This window comes from Propithecus coquereli, unplaced genomic scaffold (assembly GCF_000956105.1).
Source record: "Propithecus coquereli isolate 6110/MARCELLA unplaced genomic scaffold, Pcoq_1.0 Scaffold440, whole genome shotgun sequence".
Classification (NCBI taxonomy): domain Eukaryota; kingdom Metazoa; phylum Chordata; class Mammalia; order Primates; family Indriidae; genus Propithecus; species Propithecus coquereli.
Window position 1 is genome coordinate 1,069,320 of NW_012150175.1, and position 26,487 is coordinate 1,095,806.

At 37.1% G+C, this 26,487-nt stretch overlaps 1 protein-coding gene across 3 annotated transcripts in view; it reads right to left on the reverse strand.

Annotated features, from left to right (window-relative positions):
• The window catches only part of LCOR (ligand dependent nuclear receptor corepressor), a 103,126-nt gene that overhangs the window by 31,113 nt on the left and 45,526 nt on the right, over positions 1 to 26,487 (reverse strand). For all 3 annotated transcript variants that reach the window (XM_012654524.1, XM_012654523.1, XM_012654525.1), the window contains exons 3-4: positions 6,405 to 6,470; positions 5,975 to 6,054 (exon numbers count right to left, since the gene is read on the reverse strand). The gene's annotated coding sequence lies outside the window, so the exon portion shown is untranslated. The remainder of the gene's footprint in view (positions 1 to 5,974; positions 6,055 to 6,404; positions 6,471 to 26,487) is intronic.

A 26,487-nucleotide genomic window follows, 5' to 3' on the forward strand; every position in this document is an offset into this window, starting at 1 on the left:
TACTGGACAATTCCAATTAAATGTTCACTCTCACCACAAACTGCTTCAAGCTAATCATATTATTCTCTGCATAAAATTGGCCACTGCACCTCTCCCTTTCTCCTTCTTGGCAACTTTTTTTTCCCCCCCCCCAAACGGGCTTGCCCTGTTGCCTGGGATAGAGCACAGTGGTGTCATCTTAGCTCACTGCAATCTCAAACTCCTGGGCTCAAGCGATATTCCTGCCTCAATCTCCCGAGTTGCTGGGACTACAGGAGCATGCCACCATGCCCAGCTAATTTTCTATTTTTCTGTAGAGACGGGATCTTGGCTCTTGCTCAGGCTGGTCTCAGACTCCTGAACTCAAGCGTTAACTTGTATTAATTCAACAAGCTAAGCCATCTGGGCAGGGTAGCCTACAGTCAGTATCACTTCCCTCTCCCTTATTTATAGATTCAAGTAATCACTAAGTTTTGACAATTCTTTATTTTAGATTCTCTACACACATCTCTTTCTTATGCATCTTCACGGCCACAACTCTAGTTCAGGCTCATTTTCTGATTATCATACAAAAACCTGTTATAATTTTCTCACTAAAAATTCCCCTCCATACATCTTAAAAACTACCACCAAATCAACCATTCTAAAACACAGACAGATCCTTTTAAGGTTCAGGTTGAGTTCTATCTCCTTGATCAAGCAACTCCAGTGCCACCTACTACAACTCACAACTGCTATAGTACTTACATTTTCTTGTATTAGCCACTATCTTTTAAAATATCATATATGGGAATGAGGGTGGGATTTTACATTTAATATTTCCTTCCTATTGAGAGCTTTGGTTCTGGGTGCGCAGGATGTATGATTTAAATCTCCCTATGGATTACAGGACTCATTGCTTTAGCCGCCCACGGTTTCCCCAACATTCCATGAGCAAGTGGGACCAGGTCTTCTACTCTTCTTTTATCTTCTCTGGCCAGATACAGAACTAGACATTTAATAAACTTGCCAAATGATTAGTGTATTGGCTAACTCTGACCACATACAACCGAATAAAGTAGAGTGAATCAACAATTATTGGTTTCTCCCAGCCTGTTCTGCAGACAAATCTACAAGTTGGGAGGGGGAGAAAACCTCTTTGATCCTGAATGGTATCTTGGACTGAGCACTGATTGACTGTGTCAGAGAGTTTTCCTTAATCTTTCTAAATAATCTGACAAAACTTCTCTGGAAATACAACAAGGATAGGTCCAGCAATTTATATTTGTACAATTAACTGAGCACCTAATTAATCATATACTAACTTGTGATATCTGTTTAACTCTGCCTTGTATCTATTTAAATCTCATATATAAATATTTGTTAAACGTCTCAGATTTGTTTCTTCTTTCTCATCCAAATAGACAGGAACTATTTCTATGTATTAATATCTTTCTTCCATAGCTCCTTTTACATAATAGGCAGTGCAAATACATACTGATTTGGCATATTATGGTACAAGATGACAGGCAAGTCACATCAAGCAGAGTTTAATATGCCCAAACTAACATAGTCAACATAAACACATGTTGTAGAATACAATGAGAAAATAACTAGCTCTTAATATAAATTTTTGATGTACTAAAAGAACAATGAAAATTAAAATGTTAAAAAAGGATATACCTAAAATTTTAATTAACGCACCCTCATGAATCAGAAGAAATTATGCAATGTTCAACTAAAACACATGATGGAGTAATAATAAAAATGAAAAGGATCTAGTTATAAGATTCCTCAGTAAGCTGGTCACTGAAAGGTATCTGGCTCCAACCCTATCACTAGTTATTTCCCAAAACAAATGCCCTGTTCCACCCAGTATGTGACCCTCTTATCTCTGCTTATCCAGACTTACGGATTCTTCAAAAGTTAAGTTCAAGCCCTAACTTCTTAAAACACTTAAAACATTCTCCTAATATGCTAGTCAAATATTAAAGTGCATGAACTAATTTTATATTTTGGAATAACATCCTACTCTCCCATCATCCTTAGAGAATCATCATGCTATCTGTACTCTACAACAGTTACCTCTACTATCTCAGCCATATGCAAGAATAGAACCATTGCTATTAAACAATAAAATTAATTTCTTATCCTTCCCATGTCTCCAGCACCTTCTCACTACTACTGGATTAACTCTTCATACTACTAACAACAAAAGTTTCACGAGATGGTTTTAAATAGAAATAGAAAATAATATAGATGTGTATTTCAGTAAACATACATATTTCCTAGCTCAGACAACTGAGGGGGCCTAGAGCCAATGACACCCTAATACTAAACGAGATTACCTAGTATCCAGACCTTGTGTTCTTATATAATTCTGTAAATAAAAGCAACTAGGTCTTTCTTGGAGAAAACGAAGGCTGGGACAGGGAAAGCATAAGACTAGAATGTCTTTTGGTGCCAAAAAGTTAACAGAGTGCAAAAAAGAAAAGATAGAAACATATCAAAAAGAAAACATAAGCCAACTTGAAAGGCCTCTCAACGGCCTAGGATAATTGAACTACAAAATAAACAATGACTATAATGAATTATAATCCATAGGATAAAATAAGAAACCATGAGTTCATACTGATAGGTAAAAAAAGAAAAAAAATAAATAAATAAATGAGAAAGAAAAGTTCTTCCTTATAGAATTCCAACTAATAAAGGTAGAAGAAATAATGGAAATTAAAAAATCACCATTTGGTCAACACCACAATAAATAATTTTTTCAGACAATATTCATCAATAGATGCTAAAATTGGTGAATGATGAGCAACTAGTATAGTGAGAAAAAGAAGATATTTACAAAAATCTCAAAGTACCTCCCCCACAAAATATCTATTAAGTACAAAAAAAAAAACAACCTTATAATAAAGCGGTAGTCACCAAGTGATCAAAGTAAACATCACCAAGTACTTCCTGATAAGGTGCAGTAAGGATGACACGACATCAGTGCTGTGGAATTTCTGCCAAAAACGTATAACTTGAATTCAATCATGAGGAATTATCAAACAAACCTAGACTGAAGAAAATTCTACAAATTAACTTATCAATCAGTATTCTTCAAAGTATTAGTATTATGAAAGGCAAAAAAATTCTTAGAACTGTTCCAGACTAAAGGACACATGACAACTGTTAATAAATACAAAGTGTGATCCTGGACTGGATCTTGGATCAGAAAAAGGACATTACTACAGCCTATCTGGGTGGTTCATGACTGTAATTCTAGCATTCTGGGACACCAAGGTGGGAGGATTGCTTGAGGGCAGGAGTTTGACACCAGCCTGAGCAATAGCAAGACTCCATCTCTACTAAAAACAGAAAAAATTAGCCAGCATGGTGGTGTATATGCCTGTAGTCCCAGCTACTCGGGAGGCTGAGGCCGAAAGATCACTTCAGCCCATGAGTTTGAGGGTGCAATGAGCTAAAATGGCGCCACTGGTCTAGTTGGGGCAGTAGAGTGAGACTCTGTCCCCGTCTTCCCTCCCCACAAAAAAGAACATTACTGGGTTAACTGGTATACTTTGAAAGGTCTGCAGATTAGATAATAGTATTGTATCAATGTTAATTTCCTGATTTTTGTATTTGTACTGTGGTTAAAAAGATGTTAACATCTGGGGAATCTGGCTAAAGGATACACAGAAATCCCTTTTATGATTTTTGCAACTGTTTTGTAAGCCTAAAATTGGTTTTAAAATAAACTTAAAAAAATTTAAAAAGCCTCATGAGTAGGTAATACACAGAGAACTGTGTATACATGCGTGGCACCTATAAACATTCACAACAATTAGCTATTAATGCTATAATTTAATATACTATAACCAGACTCTATTAAGCTTCCTGACTTCTTAGTCACTCATTTAATAAATATTTCAGAGTGCCTACATTATGCCCAGTAAACAAAAAGGGAAGGAAAGAAAGAGGACAGCAAGCAAGAAAGCAAGCAAGCAAGCAAGCAAGGGAGGCAGTCGGTCACTCCTCCCTAACAGATTCCTGACACAGCTAGGGTTGGTCATTTCAAATACGTGTCAGCCCATGTACCCTTTTACTCTCTCCCTCTTCACAACTGAGTCATTCCAAGTCCTACTTAGTACATGCTCTCTGCTTTTCACGTTCCTGTCCCTAGTATTGTTACCAAATGCATGTATTCTAAAAACCAGGATCAAATCCCAGCTATGTGACTTTGCCCATAACTTAATCTCTCTGACCCTTGCCATTTCTTTATTTATAAAACTGGGATGCCTTTAACCAACTTTTATAGAGTTGTTTTGAAGATTAAGTGGGATCACATAAAAGTAATTGGCACAGTAAATGCTCAGAAAATGTTAGTTTCCTTTCCCCTAGAAATTATATTCTCTACCTCTGTAGGATCCTGAAGTATAGCTCAGAAATTTTTTTACCAATTTCTAGATGAATCCCTGTTCTAGTTCCCAAGAGGGTACTTCATATTTTTCCCCTACATATTTAAAAAAGTATAAATAATGTATTTATTTTATGCATTCTCACAGCTTCAGTATTCAGTGAAAATTCAATTATCTAAAAAATATGCATAACTCCCATCTCCTTCCCAAACATCAGACCAATATTTGTTTTTCTAAACACTAACTAGATTATTTCTCCATGTCAGCCTCAAACTCAAGGTAAGATTCCAAAATCATGCTCTATGCTACCACCTACTGGCTAGTACCATACTCCCCAGCTATTAATATTTCCTTCTTTTTGGAATGTTAAGCCAGCCTTAAAGTATAAGCCTCAATCCAGTGAATATACTTAATTCCCAGATTCTAGTCCTCAGATGAGATGTTCGAAGTGGCTGCAAAGAGTGCCAGTATAACCACTTTAAATCTAACACAACTAAAGGAATACCACATATTTGACAATTCACATTATCTAGGCTCTCTCCCTTTCCTGTTTCCCATTATAGATGTATGACTGTCGGCAAAAATATTAAGTGCCACAGACAGGTAGTATAGTGTCTAATAGAGAAAAACAGCTTTCCCAGAACTGAGTTGTCAAAGGGAAATATTCTATTTAAAATTCAACTAAATACTGCAGAACTATAAACAGTAAAAAAGCTGTTTAAATGCTACATTATTTTAGACTTCCTATTTCTGTATTTTCTTTTAAAAATACTCATATTTTACCCTCATATAGCAATAGAAAACTCTCAATCATATTACAAGACTCTATTGTATTCCATTACTAAGCATAGAATGGCTCTCCTCCTAATCCTAACCCCCCAAAAAATTAGTAATTGTTCCTTTTTCTATTCTATTAAAATTTCTATTAAATGACTTGCCCAATAAACAGCCACAACATGCTAATACACACAATTATAATGGAGCTAAAGAATTCCTATCACCTGGTGACACTGTAGTCATAATAACATTACAGCACAATTACTTTACTTTTTTATAAATCCGGTGTAGCCTAAGTGTAGTGTTTATAAAGACTACAGTAGTGCACAGTAATGTTCTAGGCCTTCATATTAACTCACCACTCATTCACTGACTCCCCCAGAGCAACTTCCTGTTATTAACTTCTAGATATTATGAAGAAATATCTTATATTAAAGCATAAACCACAGTACATCATAAATCTACCTGAGTTAGTAACTGCCTGATCTAAATCTATGTTACTGTTCTTTCTGTACCACAAATGACTCTCATTACTTGAATTACCATACACTTCATATTTAAAATAAATACGACAGTTTGAGACCTTGTTAATTATTCTGACTAGTGAATATATAAATAAAGCAATGCATGCTGGGATACGGATTTCTCAATAGGCTAATCAACAGACTGGAATTAGTTTAAATTGCAAAACCCAAAGTTACTATCAAACCCTTTTATAAATAAATACGTACTCATATCTTCATTTTCCTACAAAACCTCCAACAGTAATAACATTTTGTAAAAAATGAAAACTTTAAAATATCACACCAAAGTTTCATAAGCTTCTTGGTTACCTTTACTTTATCTCTTCTCAAGCAACAGAACAGACAATTTTCATCAAAAGTCCAATCGGAAATGCTTTCAGGTTCATGGGCTGCAAATTAATAGTTACAAATTAATAGTCATAAAAGAGAATTTTTCAGAAAACAAATTAGAATTAATTTTAAAAATATTATTTACTTTAACAAAAACCTTAAGTAGACAGATTCCATATTTGTCTTAAAACTCTTAACTCTTAAAATTCTTATGTTAATTCTTAACCATTCACTAGTTAATGTTAGTCATATATATATTAACAATACCAACTAAACACAAAAAGATGTTTGGATATAGCTTTAACCCACACGCTATCATGAATAAAAAAGAGGAGACTGAGGATTAAATCACCAAGGTATCATGTATGTCATCAGGAAGAATTTGAAATACCAAAAATATTTCGAATACCTTTAAATAAACTGAGATCTTTTAATAATGCAGGTCCAAACAGCCCTTCAAGAATACTTTCAAACCCTGAAAGGATAAAAAAAAATCCATTATCACAATAACATTCACTATAGTAATATTACTCTGTTGCATGAAAAAATGATGGTGTTTCCTTCCGGTTCTCAAGGATCCAGATTACTATTGAAGGGATGCTGAGAAAAAAGTGTTGATGACAAATCTAAAAGAAACATCTGCATTTTTGTCAATGATTAACATCCAACACAAATTCAGAGCACATTCAAGAACAAGACAAAACAGATGCTAGAAATAGCCAAAGAAGGAATGGAAATTCATGGGTTCTCTTTTACAAGATCCCAAATACCTCTTTACATACACTCAAGCTCCATTTTAAAAGGTATCTTTCCCACTGAAAGAGTCAAATTGCTTGAAAATTTCCACAACTTTCTAGAATAATCTAAATAACATTTTTCTGAATACCAATTGAGATCAAGATTTTTCAAATTAACAGTTTCTTAAAGATAATCCTCACTGAGAACAACTTCTAGTTCACACACATACACAAAAGCCACAGCGTAATATTTCAAAAGAAAAAAGACCTTTGTAACTATTTCACATTGCCATAATAATTACTTCTTGGTTCCCTTATAAATATAAAATCCACTAATTATACATCCAAAAAACATGAGAAAAAATTCAAATACATACTTGTACACAAATGTTTAAAACTATTATGTCCTTCTATCAGTGTGAATGAAATAGAAAACGAAAACCAAAACCAATTTTTCTCACTTATTATCTCAAATATTGCTGATCTACTTAATGATAAACGATTTAAAAATATTTGTAACATCTCGCTGTTTTTTTAATGGGTTAAGAATAAAAGGGAAAAAGAGGACAGGAATCAGACTGTACCTTTATACAACATGTCAAAAATAATGAATGAGAGCAGTGGTTCCCAAAACATGTGTCACAGACCTGAGAATTCAAATAGTTATTACAAGGGGTCTGTGAATCCATATGCATGCTAAGTGTAACCTTCAAAAAGAATTAATATGTCTTGTGTATTTGGTATATATACTACCTTTCAAATGTATAGGGATGCTACCATAATTAAGAAAATACAGAAAGTGTTACTGAATTCCTAGTAGTTTGGGGCACTATGTATTTTGTCACATAACCTATCACCTGGGGGCTTATAAATTTTTTTAATTGTTAAAAAGCACTCCCATGCTTAAAAGATAGAGAATCACTAATTTAAAATACTATAGCCTGCTGGATACTTGAGGGACATACATACATAGTATTTCTTTACCACAAACACAATAGCAAGAAAGGATTTGGAAGGTAAGGCGGTAGACAAGATAGTCCTAGAAACAGTGTTTCTTTATCTGTCCCCAAGAATAAGATTGTAATATAAGGGATTCTTTGCCCCTAGTATTAAGCCATTGTTTTCAATAAAGTAGGGCTTGTGTTACTTACATTGTAATTACAGTTGATTTTTCAAGCTCTCTAGGGCTTGTGTTACTTACATTGTAATTACAGTTGATTTTTCAAGCTCTCTAGGGCTTGTGTTACTTACATTGTAATTACAGTTGATTTTTCTATACTATACATTTTTCTACACACATACAAATTTTTCTACACTGTGATTTTTCCAAGAGTCTATATTTTTCATTTATTATTAGGAGCAATTGTTTTTCAACTCTCCTTACTTTTTCCCATCAATATTATTCTAAGCACATTAGCAAAATTAAACTACCACTTACACAAATGGAGGTATCTATGTCTGTTTATTACTTTCTAGTAAAATTAAAACATTTTCCACTAAATTACTACAGCCCCCTCTATTCCTCACACTAGGGAGGCGAAAGGGTTGGGGATTGGGTTTGCAGGGCTAGGGAGTTGGTGGCAAGAGAATGAGGAGGAATTGCTAGATAATGTCTATCTTAGCCCTGGAGGCCAGATATTCTCAGAACCAGCTAACTTTTTTTTTTTTTAAATACATCCCACAGCGTATCTTCCAACTCATAAACCCTCCTATTCCCCCCACAAAAGGAATTCTGATTTCACAAATTTCTGATTTCACAAATATTAAAGTATTTTAATATGCTGAAAGTACCAAATGCGCACACTACAAATAAAGGAGATTACAGGTAGCTCTTATTCTGAAGAGCAAATCTAATATTCTTTCATCTGGGTTTATATGAAATTATAACAAATTTCAAACTTTCATGCTAAGCATAAATTCTTGAAAAGGAAGACTGTAAATACAGCAAGAAATAAGACTAAAAAAGAAAAAAAAGCAAATAAAAGTATGGGGAAATAAAAATTTATAAATTATAAAAAATGGAATCTGAAATAAGAAAATTAAGAACTTCATCAATAACACAGACACTGAATACACAACAGCACAAAAACTGAATCCTACATCAAAAAGCAGCGAAAAAGATCAAAAGGAAGCAAACAAAAAAAATTTGTTCATATGTTCAAAAATTCAAACACAATTCATTTTGCTCAAAATTATAACTGTAAACAACTCACTCCTCTTTTACTCATACTTGCAACAATACATTAAACCTTACAAATATTGATTGGACACTGTAAAGCCATATTTTGCTGCTCTCCAATCACTGGATGTTAATAACACTCAGTTTTATTAATACTAAATATTGAATTTAGCAGTTGCATAGCAACAGGGAATATCTCATGTGCTATGCTTGACATTAACAAAAGGCAAATAAGGGAAGAACAAATATATTCAAAATTTATACTATGATATCACCGAAAAGCCATAAAGATCAATAACAAAATGCCGTGGAAAACTAAATACAGAAAAAGACAGCCATGTCATTATGTTCAATCACTAGAGCTTAAAAAGCACCTTCTTTGCATAATATATTACACATAAAGAAAATTTATTTTTTGTATGAAACTTGATTACTTTCAATAGAATTTCTATCCAACATCACAACTGGTCTCAAAGCTAGTCTCCAGTCTCTTTCTCACTGTAATCTTGCACTGTATCTTTAGACTTGCTAAAACACTGCTTTGACAATGCCACTACCTCTTCAAAATCCACACTGCTTAAAGAACAAACCCCAAATTCCTAAATCCAGCAAAGCTGCTTATAATTTGACCCCAATACACTGTTATCTGGCTTATTTCCCAGAACCTTCCTGCTTATTCCCACAGCTCTGATCAAGCTCGTCTTCTGCTGTGTTCCATGATCATTTCTACCTCCTAATATTTTCTCAAGCCGTTGCATCTTACCTGTCCAAATAAAGTATCTCTCTCCTTCAATGTATTCTTAAATTTACTCGACAAATACATATTCACTTATTCAACATATTATTAACTGAGAGCCTACCATCTGCCAGGGACAGTGGCAGGCACTGAATAGGAAATGGTGAACAGACATGCTGCCTGCTCTCACCAAGCTTTAATTTCCAGTTCTTTCACCCTCAGAGGTCCCAGTTAACTACACTCTTTAAAAAAAATAAAAAATAAAAATTAAAAAAAAAAGCCAATTGTCTGTCTCCTTTGCTTTCTCTCACATGCAAAGTATTGCTTATGCAAGTAAAAATTGTCATAGGCTACCCTAAACCCTGTGTTTTTCTATTTCTTTTCATTTATGTCTTGTCTTCTCAAGGAGAATTAATGCTCTGGTAAGGCTAGGAAGGTCTTCCCTTTTCCCCACAATGTTTTTCTTATATTAGAGCTTTACATGCTTGATTTTTAGCTTCTGATTTAATCATATAGCTTTCAAAAACAAAAGATTAACATCTCCCATAAATTTCCCCCTTAAATTTAAATCATCTCTATTCCCAACCAAAAGGGGGAAAAGCAGGTTATGAATAGTAACAGAATAAGAACCTATCAAATACATAGCTAGCTAAGGTCGGCAATATAGCCTGTACTTTTGAGATAAATAATTACGGATAGAATGAAAAAATGGTTCATGGGGTTTGGGAACCTCTCCTCTGACATAACCAGTATAGGGATTAGCAGTTTGAGAGATGCTAAAGCAGTGGTCCTCAATATTTTTGGCACCAGGGACTGGTTTCACGGAAGACAATTTTTCCAAGGATGGGGGTGGTAGTGGGGGTAAAGGTGAGGATAGTTTCAGGATGATTCAAGTATATTATATTTATTGTACCCGTATTTCTTTTATTATTACATTATAATATATAATGAAATAATTATACAACTCACCATAATGCAGAATCAGTGGAAGCCCTGAGCTTGTTTTCCTGTAATTAGATAGTCCCACCTGGCGGTGATGGGAGACAGTGACAGCTGAAGTGTGTTGCTTATGTCCAGTCTACTCAGTAATCTTGTTTTGGTTGCTGTCACTGCAGAAAACCGTGCTTCACAAAGACAGGGCGCTGGAAATGGAAGCAGGCTTTTCAGTGCTTCTGTGGCAATCTCGGGATATTCCACCTTGACTTTAATCCAGAACGTACGGAGATTTGAAGTTGTCTAACATACTTTTAAGGCCACCATCATTTGCGATCTCAAGCAGCTGATCCTCTTCTAGCACAGAAAAAGTTGATTTACCTGGCTTATTCACAAATGGGTCGTGGATCCATTCCTTCCCAATTCAGGAGTCTTTTGTGTTTGGGAAGTAATGCTCAAACTCTTTTGAAAGCTGAGATAGGTGATCATGCACCAGTTGGGAGAAAGAAGGCCCTGGCTCAGTCTCTTTCAAAATCTCTGCTAATGTTTGAAACATGTCAAAAATCCCAATGTTCACTTGTAACCCCCATAATTCCAGTTTGGCTTTGAAGGCAGCCACTTTATCTGCCAAATTAACAAATTTGTTCTCCCCTTAAGTAAAAGAATTCGTTGACAGGTTGAATATGTCACATAAGTAAGCAAGTTTTACAACCTAATCTGTATCACTGAAATGTGCTGCCAGTGGTGACTGTTTTTCTCAAAGAAATCTCTGGAGTGGCTCTCGTAACTCAAAAACTGTGGCCAGTGATCTACTTTTAAACAGCCATCTCACTTGTGTGTTTAAGAGAAGACATGCGCGCTCTGCGTCCATCTCCTCACAGAGCTGCTCGAACAGAGGTGAGTTAAGGGCATGTACATTAATGTGGTTGATAATTTTAATCGCATCCTGCAAAACATTGTTTAGTTCAGGTGACATTTTTCAGCTAGCCAGCATTTCTCTATGGATGACACAGTGTACAGACTCACATTCAGAAACGACCTTCTTGACCCAAGCAGTGAAATCAGAAAGCCATCTAGTTGTGGTGGCCGCTCTGTCCGAACATATACTGACACAAAATGACCAATTCAGTTTTCCTGATATGTAATCATTCAAAGACTTGAATAATTCTGCAGCTGTGGTATTGGTTGGCAACAAAACTACACATAACACATCCTCATGCATACGCTCCTAAAAAATATATTGCACAAAAACAAGCACTGTTGCCTTGTTGACAACATCGGCAGACTCGTCAACCTGGATTGCATACCACAGTGACTCATTAATCCTCTCTAACAATTGTGCCTCAGTATCCTCTGCTATTTCATCAATTTGTCTAGTTATGGTGCTAGCCGAAAGAGGAACACGTACCATGTTTTGAACTGTAGCCTCTACCTAAAAGTTCACAGCAAATGTCCTTAGCAACAAGCAGGATCAACTCTTCAATAGTAAAGGGTTTCTGAGCTTTAGCAATGTAGGTAGGCACCGAGACTGATGCTCTCAGTGCAGACACATTTGATGAAATGGTGGCCTTCAATAATGGCTTCTGTTCTCCGTGTTCACGTTTTTTTCTTTGAAAAACTCGAAAGGCTTGTCTTTTAATGCAGGGTGGCTGGATTCCACGTGGCGAAGCAGTTTTAAAGGTTTCATGGCTTCATTGTATGGCCAGTCACCACATATTACACAAAGCGGGCTTGGAGAATGTAAATTGCCTGTTGCAATGAACCCATAATTTAAGTAGGACTCTTGGATTTTCTTTTAAATGCAGCTTTCATTTTGTTGGCAGTCTTAGAGTCTTCTGCTGTCTCATCATTGGGTCTTTCCCCCTTTTCAAAGAAGCTCTCCAGCGATGTTTGTTTTTTACTCATTTTTGTTAGGGTTAGCTTGTGGGCTTACCAAAACTGTGACTGAGACAAGTGCGCAGTGCAGAAAAGAGGTGAGGATGGAAGTGGTAAATAAAATCATGGGTGGGCCATTCAAGGACTGAAGTTAAGTGTCAGATTCTGACTTAAAGCCTGCCACCAGATATAGCTTTACAATTGAAGTAAGATGCTCACTTGTCACTTGCCACTGACAGGGTTTTGATATGAATTTGCAAGCAATTGATTTATTATGGTCTCTGTGCAGTCAAACTTCTCTGCTAATGATAATCTGCACTCGCAGCCGCTCCCCAGCACTAGCATCATTGCTTCAGCTCCACCTCAGATCATCAGGTATTAGATTCTCATAAGGAGTGCACAACTTAGATCCTGAGCATGCACAGTTTACAGCAGCGTTCGAGCTCTTACGAGAATCTAATGCAGCTACTGATCTGACAGAAGGCAGAGCTCAGGCAGTGATGCAAGCAATGGGGAGCTGCTGTAAATACAGATGAAGCTGTGCTCCCTCACCTGCTGCTCACCTCCTGCTGTGCAGCCTGGTTCGTAACAGGCCACAGACTGGTACTAGTCTAAAGCCCAGGGGTTGGGAACCGCAGCGCTAAAGGAGAATTAGCAGCATACCAGAAAATTAGCAATTTTTCTGGATCTTGTACTCAAGCTTGTACCAAGCTTGGAGCTCAATCTTCAATAAAGTACAGTCAGTTGCCGCATAATGACATTTCAGTCAATGACAGACTGCATACAGAACGGTGGTCACATAAGATTATAATGGAGCTGGAAAATTTCTATTGCCTGGTGACACTGTAACTATTGTAATGTCACTGCACAATTACTTTATTTTTTTTATAAATTTAGTGTAGCCTAAGTGTAGAGTGTTTATAAAGACTACAGTAGTGTACAGTAATGTCCTAGGCCTTCATATTAACTCACCACTCAGTCGTTGACTCCCCCAGAGCAACTACCAGTCCTGCAAGCTCTGCTCACGGTCAGTGCCCTATCGAGGTGCACTATTGTTTATCTCTTATACCTTATTTTTACTGTACCTTTTCTACATTTAGATATACAAATATGTACCATTGTGTTACAACTACCTACAATATTCAGAACAGTAACATGCTATACAGGTTTATAGCTTAGGAGCAATGGGCTATACCAGACAGCCTAAGCGTGTGGTAGGCTATACCATCAAGGTTTGTGTAAGTACACTCTAAGATGTACTTACGAAGACAAAATCACCTAACGACACATTTCTCAGAATGTATCCCCATTATTAAGCAACGCGTGACTGCACTATTTTATAAAGTATCAGTTCAAAGGTGCTTGCTGGCAACGATCATCAATTAATGTCCTAATAAACAAAGAGGAGACTCAGAGTATCTGGAGTTCTTTGCTTAAAACTCAGGATGTGTGACCTGCCTCCACCATGCTGAACTTCATAACAAGTGAGCCATAAAAGCAATTTAGAAGCACCAGATGATATAATTTTTTATGTTCTATCCAAGTAATTAATGTAATTAATCCCTTTTAACTGATCTTCCAGCTAGCTCAGTGTGCCATTCAACCAAAGACTAGATGAACTTCTCTGTGTAAGGAATAATGTTCCACCAGGCTCTTCTCACTACTCTTGGCAGTTCATCCCACTATTGGGTAACTGCATTCATTAAGAGTTCTTCCTTTCTCCCTGAGCATCTGCTCCCAGACCATGCACTTTGATGAACCCTATTTGCTGGTTCACTTACCACTCTCAGAATTACCCAGCACAAGAACTGATGACAAAACCGGGCCGGATATACTGAAGAGAAATAACAATTTAATCACAACTATTGGCCCCAACTAAAATAGAATGAAGGAAATAAATACTAGAACTTGAAGAAAAATTATAAGTAGCTTTCTAATGAGGCCAGGAAGAAACAGCATTTTTTAGAAAAGAGCAAGTAGCTCTGAATAAAAGAGTGGACAAATGTTTGAGGGATGGGAAAAACATAATCAAGTAGAGGTAGTTAAGTAGAAAAACATACAACAAAGTAGTGATTTAGAAAACCAACTTAAGAAATGCCCTTATAATGTACAATAAAGCATTAAAGACATATAAATCATGAGAAAAGAATTAGAGATGAGGAGCTGGCCAGGACATTCAGTATCTGTAAAATAGGATTTGTAGAACAAGAAAAGGCAAAGAATAAAAATCTTTTCTTTTAAGGAAAGGAAGAGAAGGAGAAAGAAAAGAAGAAACCCTCCTAATGTTGAAGACTGGCTTGAGTCTTCATATCTAACAGGTTCCACAAAGCACTGGGGCAGAATACTGGGGATGAGAGGAGGGAGCTACACGTGTAGAACTCTCCTGGTAAAATATCTGAATTTTAAGAATAAAAATTTTAAAGCTCCAAATAAAGAGAGATTTTTACTTAATTTTACTTAAAATAAGAGGGAAGAGATTCAGATTGCCGGTCATTTTGTCAGTAAATATAAATGCCGAAAACCTATGGAAGAGTCAGGCACCATGGCTTGCACCTATAATCCTGGGTATTTGGGAGGCCGGGGCAGGAGGATGGCTTGAGCCCAGGAGTTTGAGTCTAGCCTGGGCAACACAGCAAGACCCTGTCACTTAAAAAAAAAAAAAAAAAGCCTACGGTGCTGTGTTTACAAAATTCTGAGGGGGAAGAGCCAGGAAGTGGGGGGGGGGAGGGGGGCACTGCCAGGAGTATCTACCCTACTCCTCACACTCCAGTCCAGGGCTGGCTTCAGTATCCCAGACCCCTCCTCAGTCAGTGACTACAGATCCTGTAACCGGAGGACACCCAGAGGGACCCAACAACCAGGTACAACTCCACTTCCCCCTCCAGCTAAAGGCAGCTAATCCCCCAAGGATGCCTGCCCACCTCAGGATAAGGCACCCATTCTTCCTTAGCTTCGGGCTAGGGTGGGAAAATATTTCCCAAAGATCAGTGGATAGTTTACTAATTATACTTAAAATGTGAAAGTTTTTTTTTTTTTTGCCTTCCCTCAGTGCAGCTGTGTTCTGCTAATTCATGATAATACCATTTAGCTGAGGTAGGTGGGATTCTGGGCATCAGAACAGCTTCCCAAAGTCAACAGTAAACCCTAACCATAACTACCAATGACTTCCCACCATTTGTGGGAAAAAATGTTTCTTTCCCCCAAAATTATGGCCTGCAGGAACCAGACAACATTCTCATTGCCCGGTGGGAAATTAAAGATATATTCTTATGTAATTATGCCCAACTTTATAAAGTCTACTCAGTTTTAATGAATTGTTCACGGGCATCCTGGCCACTGTGGATGAGGGGCTGTTCAAGGCCATTGCTTTGGTGTGGGGTGATGTGCCTGAGTCCCCAAGTCATGAGATGATGGCCCTGGGGACTTGGGTGCTGGCTCCACAGGACTGGAGCATGCAACTCCAAGGGCATGTGCAGGGAGGCTTGGTCCCCCAGTCCTGGAAGGAGGAGGCCCCTGATGGTTCCTGCCCTCCCCTCGGCAGCCCCACTCAGTGGCTGAAGTCTAAATCCTTCAGCCATAGGGGCCATAGCAGGCCAGAGAGAACTGTCCTTCTCAGGGCCTCCACCCTCCTCTCTAATATGGGGATACCAAAGCACAGGTTCCTGGGTCGCTGTGAGGATGAAATGAGGGAATGTGCTGGAGACAGCATCCAAGGCTGTGAGAGTTAGTCAGATGAGAGGCCAGCAGGTGCGGGAATTGGAATGCCACGCCTGGGAGCACAGGTCTCACCCCCAGCGATAGGCCTGAAGTGCCCACCTGGCCAGGTGAGAGCAGGAGGGAGACTCTTGCCCAGCTTACAGGCCAAGAGGTACAAGCAATAGCAATTTTTAGAAGCAGCTGAGAATTAAAAAAAAAATTCTGAGGGAAAAAAAATATGTAGCCAATCTATTATTCATGGATATTGATAGAAGAAAGATTTCTAGACATGTTCTGATTTGGAAAGTAGGGCAGCCATTCACCCTGGATTTACAGGTTACTCAAAGTTGTTTAGTTAAATAAAAAATGATTCAGAATAAAGATCTCCTGAAAAAGGGAAACACTGTTTATATAAAGAAAAATGGTAGGCTGTTATAAATCCTTTGTCTTTTAAATCTCTTCTTTCTCTGTAGTTAGTCTTAATTTTCATGTTTTTATTTGTGTCTTTTATTCCTTGATATTTATCAGGGTTTTTTAAAGTTTGTTTCCTTCCAAAAACTTACTTTTGACTTTTTTGTTCTTCTCTATTCTTTGTTTTTCTATTTCATTAATTTTTGCTAAATTTTAACTTTATTTTCTTTAGGTTTATTCTGTTGTATTTTTTCTAATTTAAGATAAAAGATCCATTTACTTCTTTTCAGGTTTTCCTCTTTTTTTAATAAAAAAGAAAGAATTAAGTATGGGGCAATTTAAAAGAGTTAAACCTTTAATTATTTTGTATTAAGAAGTAATCTAGGATAAGCAAAATGTGGTATCTCTATCATGGACTAAAATTACAATATTGGATGAATGAACCTGGAAAACACTGTGCTAGTAAAAAAACGCCAGAAATAAAAGAGCACATACTATATGAGTTCATTTATATAAAATGTACAGGAAAGGCAAATCTATAGAGACAGAAAAGAGATTAGTGGTTTCCTAAGGCTGGAAGTGAAAATGGTAATGAGTGCAAATGGGCACCATCTTTCTTTTTGTGGTAAGGGAGATATTCTAAAATTAGATTGTGGTGATTGTTGCACAATTCTGTAAATATAATAAAAATCAGTGAATTGTATACTTAAAATGGGTGAATTGTAAGATATACAAATTATGTCTCAATAAAGCTGTTAACAAAATAACTACTCTATGTCTATTTGCTAAATACTTGTAGTATTTTAAGAAAATCTGGTCTATTAGAGCCAGCCTAGTAATCCTAATTTAAAATGTATAACTGAATAGCTGATTTAGACTTGTGATTCCAGGTTGAAATGTTACTAATGTTGCATACTGTATTAGAACACTTACAAAATTTAAGAATGGTTACATTTGTAATTTTAAATTATTAGACTTGCATGATTTATTTAAGAATCTAGGAAGGTTTTGTTAAATCAATAAAGAGAAAACGAAAATTTTAATTTATAGTTACAAATGTAAATATTTTAAGAAGTTAAACTAAAATATTTATCAAAAGTTTGTTAAAATTAGTTATAGAGCAAGATCTGTATTTAGGGAAAACTAAATTTTTAATTTATAAAGTTAAATAAAATGAACATTTAAAAATTAAAAATCAAAGTAACTATGCAGGCCAGGCATGGTGGCTCATGCCTGTAATCCTAGCACTCTGGGGATGCCAAGGCGGCAGGATGGCTTGAGGTCAGGAGTTTGAGACCAACCTGAGCAAGAGCAAGACCCCTTCTCTACTACAAACAGAAAAAATTAGCCAAGTGTGGTGGTACACACCTGTAGTCCCAGCTACTTAGGAGGCTGATACAGGAGGATTGCTTGAGCCCAGGAGTTTGAGGTTGCACTGAGCTAAGATGATACCACTGCACTCTAGCCCGGGCAACAGAGTGAGATTGTCTCAAAAAAAAAAAAAAAAAAAAAGTAGCTGTGCCTTATCTTGTCTATACACAAAGCCACTCTGTAAAGTTTGAAAACTTCCTATTTAATAAGAAGAATTAATCAAGGGTTTATGTAGAGTTCAGCAGTGCGGGGACATAACAGGATCTCTTTAAAATATATGCCCTACCATTAAGATAGTGACAATTCTAGCGAAGGAGTCAAAATCCACATACATTTCCACTACCACGCAGTGATAACTTTCTAATCTCTTATCTCTTGCTCTAGTCTAGACCGTATTCCTAATTGCCTACCTTATATTATATTATCACGAAAATATCCCAAACACCTCGAAAAGCAGAAATCAAAATTATTTTACTCCTTTTCCCTCACCTCAACCATTAATTCCTCCTGTATTCCTTACCAACAAAATGGCACCACTAACCCTTTCCCCCAAATTCATTCAGATTAGAAATCTCAGTCAGTCATAATCTCATTTTTTCCCTAAATCACCAAGTCTTCCAGTCACTGAGTCGTATTTGTTCCACTTCAGAAAGATTCCTCCAAATCTATTTTCTCTTTTCCATCCCTAAATTCAGGCTTTTACCATTTATCTTAATAATTGTAAATAAATGTCATTCATGTTTGATCCCTTACTTGGTATCAGGCCAGCACTGCATCAGGTACTTCATACTCATTATATCAAAATCTTCAGATGAACATTGTAAAACAAGTATTATTAACTACCTAGTAGAGATTTAAAAAACTAAAAATCAAAGCAGCTAATTTATTCCTAACTACAAAGAGGCAGAACCTAGATTTAAAACCAGGCCTGTGATTCTAAAGCCCAGGCTCTTTTCACTTCATCACACTATCTATTAATAACAACAGCTCTTAACTTTCAATTCATCTTACTATTTCAACATTCCCCTAAAGCACCATCTCTACTAGAATCCGTCCTTCACAATGCTGCTAAACTTCATACTTTCTAGGTTTTAAAAACATTTCATGGCTTTCCAAGACAATACTAAAGACTTCACCCTCCTGGATGACATACATGATCAAGGGTCTGATCCTAAACCTTTCGGTCTTCCCTCCACCATTTTCTGTACACATACACGCTGGCTCTGGCCATAATGATTTAATAATCACTACATACATGTCAATGCTTCCATGCCTTTTGAGTACACAATGTCCTCTGTCTACAATGTTCTTACTGCAACCCTCAATCTACTTAATTCCAATGCATCCTTTATCTCACCACACAAACTCCAGGCAAAGTCAAGAACATCATCAGTGACCAAGTTGTACTTACCATTTATAAACTATACTGTTTTGGCATTTAACCCACTAGATTTTGAGCAAAGAACAGGACCTTATTCAGCTATTAACATGAGCCTATTCTTTAAACTACAGTCCTCAAGTAAGTGCTCAATAAATGTCAGATAAATGGAGACAAACTCTTCCTAATTCCTATAACCTTATATTACCTGAATGGCTGGAGATTTTTATGAGGACTCCATTTTGTGTGTCTGGCACACCAAAGGCTTGAAGAAATAGAAATAAAGTAAATAAAACAGAAGGGTAATTGATATCTGATAGAAAAAGGATGTCTTTCTGCTTTAGCTCAACTAAGTTCCCTTTACCTACAGACGCAAAAACCAGAACATAATTAAGGGCTCTCTTTGCTGTCCTATGAACAGAGGACAACAATCTTACTTAGTGCAAAGCTATAATCACAGCAAAGATAGAAACAGAGAAAAATAAAAGTCCTAAAAAATAGCATTATTAAGAGGGAAAAGAAACACAGTAAAGAGGAAAAATACATATTTTTTTTTTTTTTTTGAGACAGAGTCTCACCGTATTGCCCCGGCTAGAGTGCTGTGGAGTCATCCTAGCTCACAGCAACCTCAAACTCCTGGGCTCAAGCAATCCTCTGCCTCAGCCTCCCGAGTAGCTGGGACTACAGGCATGCACCACCATGCCCGGCTAATTTTTTCTATATATTTTTAGCTGTCCAATTAATTTCTTTCTATTTTTGGTAGAGACGGGGTCTCGCTCTTGCTCAGGCTGGTTTCAAACTCCTGAGCTCAAACAATCCACCCGCCTCGGCCTCCCAGAGAGCTAGGATTACAGGCGTGAGCCACCGCGCCCGGCCGAAAAATACATATTGAGTAACTGCAACATTACCAAAATAATTGCAGATAATTATATTTACATATATAATGCCATAAATGAGATTCAAAGATGTTATGTAAGTAAGCAAAATCACAAAGGTACTAAGTATATAGGTCAGATAAATGAATTTAAGTCTTTGGAAGTCTGACGGCAGTTTTGCTTCATATTTTGTTACATAAAACTGTCCAGGGTAGAGTAATTATGCTTAGAAGGAAACCATTTAAATGCAAATCTGAAGGTGATTAGGAATGCGTCAATTACATCAGGCGTTCACAATCTGTAGGCCACAATTCCTTAGAGGACTTCCATCATTACAAGGTCAGTAAATCCATATGAGTACTGTTTGTAAATTAAATGAAATGTGCTTGCATATACAGCCACTACTCTTTTGAACACATTTTGCTGTGAACAATAAAACACATATTTATTTAAAAAGCATTATTGAATTTGTAATAGCTTTTTGTCATCATATATTTTCTCAAAGATACTAAAAGTACAGATTATAATCTGAGGTAAACAGTTCTTTTGCTTTTTTGCTTTTCTTTCTCCTCCCTCCTTCCCTCTTTCCCTCCTCTCTTCTCTCTCTTTTGGTAAAAGTTAAACAGGAAACCTCATATTCCTTAGGAGTAATGGAGCTAACTAAGTAATATAAAACCAAAATTATAAGCTGAATGATTTCCCTCACTTTAGGTAAACGAGAAATTTTCCATAGTTGAAAGCACAGAGATAAAAACTGAACTTTAAAGGTTGTTGGGGAAGAAGGAGCGGGTCCCTTTCTACCCTTCCCTATCCCCTACTATTCCTTTGTCCATTTACTCTCTTCCTTCCAGAGTACAGCCTAGACCTAGCATGCTAGTAGGACCTTTATTTATTGTTATGAGATTCCTTTTATCTTCAGTGTGTGGATCTCAATGGCTCTACACTGTTTTGAAATCACTCATATTTTCCCCCAATTCTTCAAAAGCAGTCTACTCTATTTGAGAGAAGTATTTCGGTCTAACACACTTCTGAACAATAGAAAAAAATGTTGGTGACATAAGGTATGATGATAGATAATGGTGCTATCCCTCACCATTCCCACGCCCCTCTAAATACTAGTAATATCCAAATGAGCATTATCATACAAACGGTCATCTTATGATGGTGTTTACATCTAAGGTTGCGATCCCCAACCCCCAGGCCGCAGACCTGGCTATGGGCCGCAGAACTCAGCCCTGCACTACCCCCCTTCCCATGGAAAAACTGTCTTCCGTTAAACCAGTCCCTGGTGCCAAAAAGGCTGGGGACCGCTGATCTAAGGCACAACAAAACAATGTTGACAGGGATAGGATATTGCAGTCTTTTTCCCAGCCCACCGCTCGCAGCCTCAATAAAAAGAAGTGTCCCCACGCTATAAAAAAAAAAGTCTGAGAAATAATTACGCTTAACAAAGTAAAAAAGTACGCACTGTTTCTGAGCCATTTTTTCCCTGGTGAACTATAGATATTTGTTGAGTGTCTACTACGAGGCAGACACTAGAGATCCAGCAGTGAACAAGTCAGACAAAAGCCCTAATCTTGGAACTTCAATTCTTCCAGGGAGAGTAATGATGAAAACAACAATGATTTATGATAGTAAATAATGTATGGTACGGTAAATATTAATAGAAGAAGTAATGGTAGAAGAATAATATAGGAGAGTGAAGGTATAACACCTATAATACCTTGACAAATCCTAACTGATAACAGAAATGTTGGGGAGAGGCAGAGTAGGGAAGAGAACATTTGGAGAGGTCAGGAAAAATCTACCTAGGAGCAAAATTTCTGATCACCAAATGAAGTGAGGGAGCAAGCCATGTAGATAACACAAAACAGGAATGTTGTAGGTGGAGAGAACAGCAATGAAGCATTTCTCACGTGGCATACTGAATAACAAGAAAGTGAGTACAGTCTAAGCAAAGTGAATAAGGTGGAAAGCGGGACATGAGGTCAGAGATCTAGAGGCAAGATCATATGGATTTTGGAGACTGGATTTTGAATTTAATAGAAATCCACTAAAGTTTTACATTTGGGTAGTGGCAGAGGTAACTGGAGTGGCAGCAACTGAGGTAGAGGGTAGTGATTGAATACAGGGTATATTTCAAAAATAAAGCAAATTTGCTTGATGATGCACTGATGTGGAATGTGAGGGAAAGAAGTTGAAAATGACAGTCTTTTAGTCGGTCAGTTGAGTGAATGGTAGTGTAACTTCCTAGGACAGAGAAGACTGAAAGAGAAATGGGACTGGCAGGCAGAAATCTAGTTTAGTTTTGGACATGTTAACTCTGAGATGCCTCTTAGAAATCAAAGTGGGTATCTGTAGGAGGCAAATGGATAGCTAAAATTGAAGTCAAAGGGAAACATTGGGATGGGAATATAAAACTGGGAAACAATACAGATAGACTTTAAAGCCCTAGAATGAGATGAGTTCATATTAAGTCAATCAAGATAGATAAACAGAAAGGAAGGAACAGGACCAAATACTGGCACATTCCAAGGTTTAAAGATCAGGAAGAAAAAGAGACTGATAATTAAGACTAGGTCTTATCTACAGATTTATCTCCACTATCTAGCAAACAATTTGGTTGTAAGCACTCAAAAAATACCAGCTGATCAACGATTAAATATGGCACTGTAATTAAAATAAATGTGTATCTTACCCCACACCTCACTTCTGAGAAATGATTTTGAAAGGAAATACATTCCTTTTAATATAATCAAACTTTTAAATATATATTATTTACACATTTAAAAAATCATTACTTTATACCACACTTCCAACATACCATAAATATATGACAGTACTAAGGATAAAACCTCAGTTTGGCCCCCACTGCAATGAGCTTCAGGATGTTTTAGAAAATTTTAAATTGTAACAAAGTTTGAGTTAGCTTTCAGACTTATATACATATGTATAAAAAGTAAATTAGTAGTTGTTCTCCCCTGCTCAAAAACTTTAGATGATTACCTGTCTGCAGAATATTAGTAAAATCCAAATTGCTTAGTCTGCCTTTCAAATCTTTCCAAAAGTGAACCTTTTCAACATTCACTCTTTGCATTTCTTTCAGGAACACTCAACTCTTTCGTTTCTCAAGTAGATCTTGCTTTTCCTTGTCCTGATCCCTCTCTTCACCCTGTTCCTTCTAAAATGTTCTCTCAAATCTCAATAGTCTTGATCCTAGTTGATTTTCAACAGTATAGCTCGAGAATCCCTTCCAATTGTTATTTTTCCTCCCAACCAATTCCCAGTATCCTTCACTTTATCTCTCCTTCGTTTTCAATATGAATGCACATTTCATGTATCAAACAGAATTTTACATTCAATGTTGTAGTGTAATAGAAGGAGCACTATTACTCTAGAAAATATGAGAGAGATGTCACGGTTCAGAACATGGATTCTGGAGCCAGTTCACCTGGGTTTAAATTTCTGACTCTGTCTTTTAGAAGCTCCAAGACCTTGGCAAATTTATTTGTCTTTTTCACATTTCACCTTCCTTGGCTATAAAATTATTCATAAGATGATTAAATAAATATTTGTAAAATATTTAGAATAGTATCTGGAAGCATACTAGAAGCACTTATTATAAAGTAAGGAAGGAAAGAAGGCAAGGTATTTTTGGTTTGTAACTGGTCTTTTGTTCCTGATATGATTTAAAAGACAACTACATAGAATAATAATTATACATCTAGGTTGATGGGAATGCAACGCATAAAGATTTAAGGGTGGGAAAGAGTTACATAGGTGCAATGTATTTTGTATATTATTGAAACTACGTTGTTATTAATTCAAAAGTCTGTTAAAAATTAAGGTGTTAATTATAATCCCCAGGGCAAACACTAAGAAAATAACTAAAAATTATACAGTAAAAGAAACGAGAAGGGAATCAAAATGGTACACTAGAAAATATCTATATAACACAAAGGAAAGCACTAGTGGAAGACTTGAACAAAAATGATACAAGACATGTAGAAACAAATAGTAAAATAATAGACATCCTTCCTTATTAGCAATTACATTAACTGTAAATGGAGTAAACTCTCCAATTATAAGGCAGATATGAGTAGATGGATTATATTTTCCTTTTTTAGAGACAAGGTCTCATCTCACTAGGTTGCCCAGGCTGGTCTCAAACTCCTGGACTCAAGGAATCTGCCCACCTCAGCCTCCCGAGTAGCTGGGATTATAGGCATGCATGCATCACTGTGCCTGGCTAGAATGAATTTAAAAAACATGATCCAACTATATGCTGCCTACGAGACACTCACTTTAGATCCGAAGGCACAAAAAGTTAAAGGTGAAAGAAAAGAAAAAGACAACCCATGCAAATAGCAAACAAAACAGAAATGGAATGGCTATACTAATATCAGACAAAATAAATGTTGCTATGGCCTGAATGTATGGGGTCCCCCAAAATTCATTATGTTGAAATCCTAACCTCTGCTGCCCATGAATCAGAAAGTGGTCCCTCACCACACACCAAATCTGCTTGTGCCTTAATCTTGGGCTTCCTAGCCTCCAGAATGGTAAGACATAAATTTGTTTTTTGTTTTTATTTTAGACACAGGGTCTCACTCTGTCAGCACTACCATAGCTCACTGTAACCTCAAACTCCTAGGTTCATGCAACCCTCCTGTCTAAGCCGCCCGAGTAGGTAGGACCACAGGCATGCACCACCAAGTTTGGCTAATTTTATTATTTTTTGTAGAGACAAGGTCTTACAGCGTTGCTCAGACTAGTCTTGAATTCATTGCCTCAAATAATCCTCCCACCTCAGCCTCCCAAAGTTCTAGGATTACAGGTATGAGAGACTGCACCCAATTTCTGTTTTTTATAAGCCACTCAGATTTTGGTATTTTGTTTTAGCAGCCTAAACAGACTAAGATAAGAAAATGGGTACCAGGAGTGGTGTGTTATTATAACAAACACCTAAAAATGTGGCAGCTACTTTGGAACTGGGTGACAGGTAGAGGCTTGAAGAGTTCTGAGGTACATGCTAGAAAAAGCCCACACTGCTGAGTACAGATTGCTAAGGGTGATTCTGGTGAGGACTTAGAAGAAGAGGAAAGCTGTAGAGAAAATCTGATCTTCTTTGAGAATACATACGCAGCCATGAACAAAATTGTGGTAGAAATATGGATGGCAAAGGCCATCGTGATGTGGTCTCAGATGGAAATGAGGAATATATCACTGAACAACGGAGAAAACGCCATCCTTGTTATAAAGTGGCAAAGAATTTGGCTGAACTGTATTGATGTCCTAGCGTTTTATGGAAAGGTAGAACTTATGAGTGATGAAACTAGAATCTGGCTCATGAAAACTCTGAGCAAATTATTGTGGCCTGGTTCCCTCCTGACTGCTTATAGTGAAGAGAGAAATGATTTAAAAATGAAATTGTTAATCAAAGGGGAAGCTGACTTAAAGATTAGAAAATCTATGAACCTATCCATATAGTAAAGAATGAGAAAGTATGTTCAGAAGAGAATATCAAATGTATAACCAAACAACCATCTGATAAAGAGATTAGCCAGGACCTAGTTAGCGTCCAAAAAAAAAATGATTCTGGGAGCAATTCAGAAATCACCAATACCCCTCTCATCACAGGCCCAGAATGCAAAAGCCTCAGCTAGCATGGGCTACCACAAACAGCCCCCAATAGGGCAATGTCCAGCAGAGCCACCCCTGACACCCCAGACTGGTAGAGCCACCAGCACACAATTGAAGCCAGGGGGAGCTGCAGGTGTGTGACCCAGGCACAGAGCTGCCAAGAGGTTGGGTTTCCCAAAGCTGAGGGGGTCAGGGCTGACACCTAGGTGGTTCCAGAGGGCAGGACTCCCCATCCTAGTGGGTCTGGAGGCAGAACATCAAGCAAAAGACTATCTTGAGTTTTAAGATTTAAAGTTGCTTGCCCTGTGGTGTTTTGGACTTACTTGGGACCTATAACTCCTTTCTTCTTTCCTATTTTCCTATTTCTCCCTTTTGGAAAGGGAATATCTATCCTGTGCCTGTCCCACCATTGTATTTTGGAAGCACATAACATGTTTGATATCACAGGTTCATGGCTAGAGCAATTTGCCTCAAGCTGAATCATAATCTGAGTCTCATCCATATCTGACTTAGAGGCTATTTAGATGAGACTCTGGACTTTACACTTTTAAGTTGATACTAGAATGAGTTGATTTCAGGGGCTACTGGGAAGGAATGTATTTTACACACAAGTAGGAATTTTGGGGGCCAGAAGTGGAATGCTATGTTCTGAATGTTT